A 6,000-nucleotide genomic window follows, 5' to 3' on the forward strand; every position below is an offset into this window, starting at 1 on the left:
GAATACTGAGGTATTAGGCTTCATTATCACATCCTGCTATGTACTCTAGTACCAAGATACATTCCCAGCACTATCTATCTATCTATCTATCTATCTATCTATCTATCTATCTATCTATCTATCTATCTATCTGGGACTGGGTCTCATATATTCCAGGCTGGCCTCGTACTTTCTAGGCAAGCAAGCATGACCTTAAACTTTGGATCCTTCCACCTCTCCCCTGAGTTCCTGGAATCCTGGTGTATGAAACCACACCTAGTTTTCTATGGTGCTGGCGACTGAGCCCAGGGCTTTGTGCAAGTACTCTGCCCACTCAGTTACATTCCCAGCTCTGTGAAATCGATTTTAAATTTGTTGAATTGTTTGTTAAATAATTGGTCTTACTAAATGTTCCGTGTATACTTGAAAAAAAGTGTGTATTCTGCCACATTAAGGGAAATATTTTTTCTTTGTTCTTTTTTGATTGTGGTGGTGGTAGTGATGGTGGATTTCTGTTGTTGGTCTTTGAGACTGAGTCTCACTACACAGCCTTGGCTGGCCTGGAGCTAAGTAGACCAGGCTGACTTCAAACTCACAGTGATCTGCCTGCCTTTGCCTCCTGAGCGCTGGGATTAAATGTGTGCATGACTCTTTTAAAAATTAAATATGTGTGTGTGTGTGTGTGTGTGTATGGGTATTTTGCTGCATGTATGTCTGTGTACCATATGTGTGCCTAGAGCCCACAGAGACCAAAAGAGGGTGTCAGAGCTCCTAGAACTGGATTTACAGACAATTGTGAGCTACTCAGTCCTCTCGAAAAGCAGCCGGTGGCCCTCAGTGCTGAGCCATCTCTCCAGCCCCAGAAGGGTTGCTCAGTGTCAATTTGATCCTGATAGCTCCTGGCATTGTTCAGTTTTCTATCCTGCTGGTTGTTTCGATGCTGGTTATTGAGGTTTGGTGCTGTTCCAGTTTCTTTGTGTTGCTGTCATAAAACACTAAGACCAGCAGCAACTTGGAGAAGAGGAAGGTTTATTTCAGCTTACAGGTTTTAGGTCATCATCAAAGGAAGCCAAGGCAGGAGTTCCGGCAGGAACCTGGAGGCAGGAACTGAGACCGTGGAAGAACACACTTTTCTGGATTGCTCGCCAGGCCTTCTCAGCTACCTTTCTTACAGCCCAGTCCCACATACACAGGGGTGGTGCCGCCCACAGTGGGATGGGCCTTTCTACACCAACTGGCAATTAAGAAAATGCCTCACAGCTGGAGTCACCAGCCAGCCTGGTCTTGATAATTTTTCACTCGGAGGTTCCCTCTTCCTGGGGTGCTCTAGGCTTTCATCAAGCTGACAGCTGAAGCTAATTGTAACATGAAGGGCTCTCTAACAGAGCCAAGCATGGTTAACATGGCGTCAGCAGGTCATGCCCTCTCACTTCCCTTTGCTAAATCATTAGATGGCATTCCTAAAGCTAGCCACCAAGCTCTACTGCATTATTTAGGCTCTTCCTTATGCCTGACTAAAACACCAAGGTTCAGCCATCAAAACACCAAGGTCGTTATGACCTTAGTCATTATTTGGTCATTCTGATTCACATGTCCAATCAGGACTTACCAACTCACCCTAGCTCAGACTTCCTCCTTTCTCTTTAATAATAACTGCTTCTGCTTTAATACTACCTGCCGCTGTATCTGCCCGATTCAGAGGCAGCCCGAGCCCCGAACTTCTACCCCTTTCCCCACTCCGAGCTAATAAAATCTTTGTGCTGACCATTTGGTACCTGGGTGTGTTCTGGGCCAACTCCAAGACCCCTTCATAACAGATGTTTTCAAATGTATTTGTGGCTCTATCCATGTCTCCCTTAAAATCTGTCTTCTCTGGGCTAGGGAGATGGCTCAAGTGGTTAAGAGCACTGGCTGCTCTTCCAGAGGACCCAGGTTCAGTTCCCAGCACCCACATGGCAGCTTATAACTATAACTCCAGATCCAGAGGATCTGGCACCCTCAGAGGCAAAATACCAATGCACATAAAAATAGAAAAATGTTCAAAAAAATCTTTCTATAGCCCAAAGCTCTATAGTTATTGACATTACATTTACAGAAATTGTTTTCTTGGAAAACTTTTCTGTATCATTATGTAATGTCTTTTTTTTTTTAATCTGTTAACTGATAATACTACAACCAGTTTTTTTTTTATTGAAAACACTTTAAAATTATTTTATTATTTTATGTGTGTGGGTATGTATTTTGTCTAACCTTAAGTCTATGAACCACAGGTGTGATGGCTGGTGCCTGTGGAGGCAAGAAAAAGGGCATCAGATTGCCCTGGAGCTGCCAAGTGGGAACTTGGGAATTGAGCCTGGTCCTTTGGAAGTACTGTCCTAAGATAGTAACTGTCAGATCCCAAAGAAACCTGGGACAAATCTCACTTAATACCTGTGGCTCCTCCAATCCCTTCTAACCCCAGCCCCTAGGGTCTCATTCCTACACAAACCAGCCATTTTGGCCATGCAATCTCTCTTGTCCTCTTGGCCCTGCTTGGTCCAATCTCCCCATCCACCCCACCTCTCTTGGTCCAATTCCATCTGTACTGTTCCAGATGCCTCTGGCTGAACTCTCTCTCTCATATCTACAATAAGATCCTTCTCAAGCATACCTAGAATCAATCATGTCCTCGTTTTTCATTCATTAACCTTTGAGGCATCTCTGGCCCCTTCACTGAATTTTTTTTTTACATTTTATGTCTGTGTGTGCAGGCATGCATGTGCGTGTCTGTGTGTGTGTGCCGGATGATAATTTCCAGTAGACCTGGAGCTCAAACAGGACATCAAGTTTAGCAGAGATCCTTTAGTTGGCTGAGCCATCTTGCCCATCCTGACTTGGTTCTTCTTTTGTTTAGTGTCTGGTGGTGTATGTCCCCCCGCTCTTTCATTTTGGAAATAGCGTATGGTTGAACATTTTAAATTTTATTTTACTTATTATTTATACAGTATTCTGCCTGTGTGTGCGCCTGCATTCCAGAAGAGGACACCAGAGGGTTGTCCTTTGGCCTATACCACACATGTGAGAATGAATCCATCTGTACGTGAACATCCCCCACTTGAGACACAAACACAGACACACAGACACACAGACACACACACACACACACACACACACACACACACACACTCACTCATGTGCCCACACACCCCAGTTATCGGGCTTGACACAGCCTAAGGAGTATGGCCTACCAGGTTTTCCTCTAGGGATTATGAAAGACATAGGTATCGCTGTCTATTTAGAATCTGTCATATCACTGTGAGTGAAATTCGGAGGTGTGTTACCCCACGCTGGTCCCTTTACCTTCTTCTATGGTCACCTGTCACATGTATTTCTAAGAAGGACTGGTATAAAATATTACCAATGATGAAAGTCCACACGCTGAAACGTAACGATGAGTTCTAGCAAAGATTATAATTAAAATAACATGATTTATCTTAGGGCTGGGGCTGTAACCTAAAGTGTTTGCCTCGCACAACTAAGGGTCTGGGCTCAATATCCAGTACCTTGAGAAGAAAAAAAAAAAAATTACAAATCACAGTTTGAAGAGGTGAGCATACAGAGAGAGAAGGGGCCAGGGGAAAAAAACTGGTTGGTTGGTTTGGTTTTTGAGGCAGAGTCTCCATGTTGATCAGTCTAGACTTGAACTCATGACCCCCTCCCTCAGTCTTCTGAGGGCACAGATTCCCAGTGCCACCCTATGCTCTTCTCTTTTTTTTTTTTTTTTTTTTTTAATTTTAAAACATTTCTTGGGGCTGGAGAGATGGCTCAGAGATTAAGAACACTGGCTATTCTTTCAAAGGTCCTGAGTTCAATTCCCAGCACCCCGGCACCCACATAGTAGCTCACAACCATCTGTTATAAGATCTGATATCCTCCTCTGGCCTGCAGGCAGAATACTATACAAATAAATCTTAATTTTTTTTTCCTCTAAGCTTTATTTAATGTGTGAGTGTTTTACCTGCACGTGTGTATATGCACCATGTTCATGGCTGGTGCCTGAGGGGGCTGTGAGCCACCACGTGGGTGCTGGGAGTTGAACCTGGGTCCTCTGGAAGAGCAGCCAGTGCTCTTGGCCACTGAGCCGTCTTTCCAGCCCCTCCAGGCTCATTTTGTTCTTGATGTTTCCTTTCCTTCCTTGGGTGCCATTTCCCTTTCATCTGAAGCACTTCCTTTGGTACTCTCAAAGCATGCTTGATGTTAATAAAATAATGTCTGCATTTCCTATTCATTCCTGAAAATGGGTTTTCATTAGGCGTGGAGTTTGGAACTATTTCCCCCAACCTTGTAAGAGTCTTTGGAAGGCTGGGTGTGGTAGTACCCGCCTTTGACCTCTGCACTGTGCTCTCTAGGCCACTTTATATACAGCAGGTTCCTGCTGGGGCTACGTGTTGAGACCCTGTCTAAAAACAGAGAAAAAGAAAGCGGAATTCCAGTTCTCCTCGGAGGCCAGGGCTTCTGGGGAGTTTGTGGCAACCTGTCCCCGTTACCCTTGATGAGACGCACGGCTTTTTAAGTCTTTTTTTTTTTTTTCCTTTTCAAAAGTTTGAACATGCTGTGTCTAGATAAAGATGTTACTGAGCACATCTTGACTGATCAAGCCTTTTGAATCTGTTTTTTTGCTAAAATTTGCAAGTCTTATTTCCCCAACATCTTTCCCCCTTTATACTCTCTTCTCTCTCTGTGGGACTGTTTACATGGTCCTCAGTACTCAGATATCTGAGGCTCTGGTATTTTAATTATTTTTACCTTGTTCAGATTGATTACTTTTAGTCATGTCTTGAACTTGCAAACTCTTTCCCCTGTCTTCTTCATGTACTAATTAAATCTGTCCACTAAAGTCTCATTCTGTTTTGATGTTTGGAGACAAGGTCTTGCTCTGTAGCCTAGGCTGGCTTGAACTACTTTTGTAGAGGTTTCTGGCCTCAAATTTTCATAACTCCTTCCTCTGTCAGCCTACTGAATTACAGGCATGTGACCATGCCTAGGTAAATTTAAAAGTTTCAGTTATTGCTATATTTTAAATGTATTTTTGATTTTTGAGACAGTGTCTCTCTATGTACCCTGACTATCCTAGAATTTGCCATGTAGACCAGGCTGGCCTTGAACTTTACAGACATCCACATTCCTCTGCTTCCTTAGTGCTGGATGGAAGGTGTGTCCAGTGGGCCTTTTTTGCTCTATAATTCATATATATGTATGGTGTGAATGTGGGTGCATGCTTGTGTAACCACATTTCTGGCATTTCTTCAGAATGTCAAGCGCCACTGTGCTGTTATGGCCATGGTCTGCAGGCTCAGCCTTGGGTAATCCACAAGAGAGGCCTTACCACACAGCTGTTTCAGTCTGTGTCTCATGAACACCTTCACATTCAGGCTGTCTTTGAGTCCAGTTCTGGGCAATAATAAGGGAGAACAGGTGTGACGGGATCCTGAATCCTACGTTTTCTCTGCTAACTCTTACTTTTCTGAGATCTTTGATACTTGCTCCAAATATTCCATCCGGAAAGCTAAACAGACAACTGGCTTCTGTTTCAGCTATCAAATACTGAAAAAAAATGGACTCCAAGAAACTGGAATTTTCCAGAATTTTTTCTCCCATTTATCTATCTGTCTAACTATCTATCATCTATTTATGTTTAATCACTTTACAGCCTAGACAGTGGTTTCTCTGTGTAGCCCTGGCTGTCCTAGAACTCACTTTGTAGACCAAGCTGGCAGCACAGAGGTCTGCCTGCCTCTGCCTCTCAAGTGCTGGGCCCCAAAGGCCCAGCTTCCCTAAACACTGGCTAGAAGGTAAACTCTTCTGAAAAGAGATTTATAGCTTGTCTGACTACCTCACAAAGAGACAATGAAGGTCAACAGTGGGCTGGACCGCGCCCTGGCCTGGATTGTTTAGGTATGCACTACTCTGGAGCTTCTCTTAAACCTTAACTTTGCTGGGCTCAGTGGCGCATGCCACTGAGTGTAATCCCAGTGCTTGGGA

This window comes from Psammomys obesus, unplaced genomic scaffold, assembly GCF_907164565.1.
Source record: "Psammomys obesus unplaced genomic scaffold, mPsaObe1.curated_primary_1811, whole genome shotgun sequence".
Taxonomy (NCBI): Eukaryota; Metazoa; Chordata; class Mammalia; order Rodentia; family Muridae; genus Psammomys; species Psammomys obesus.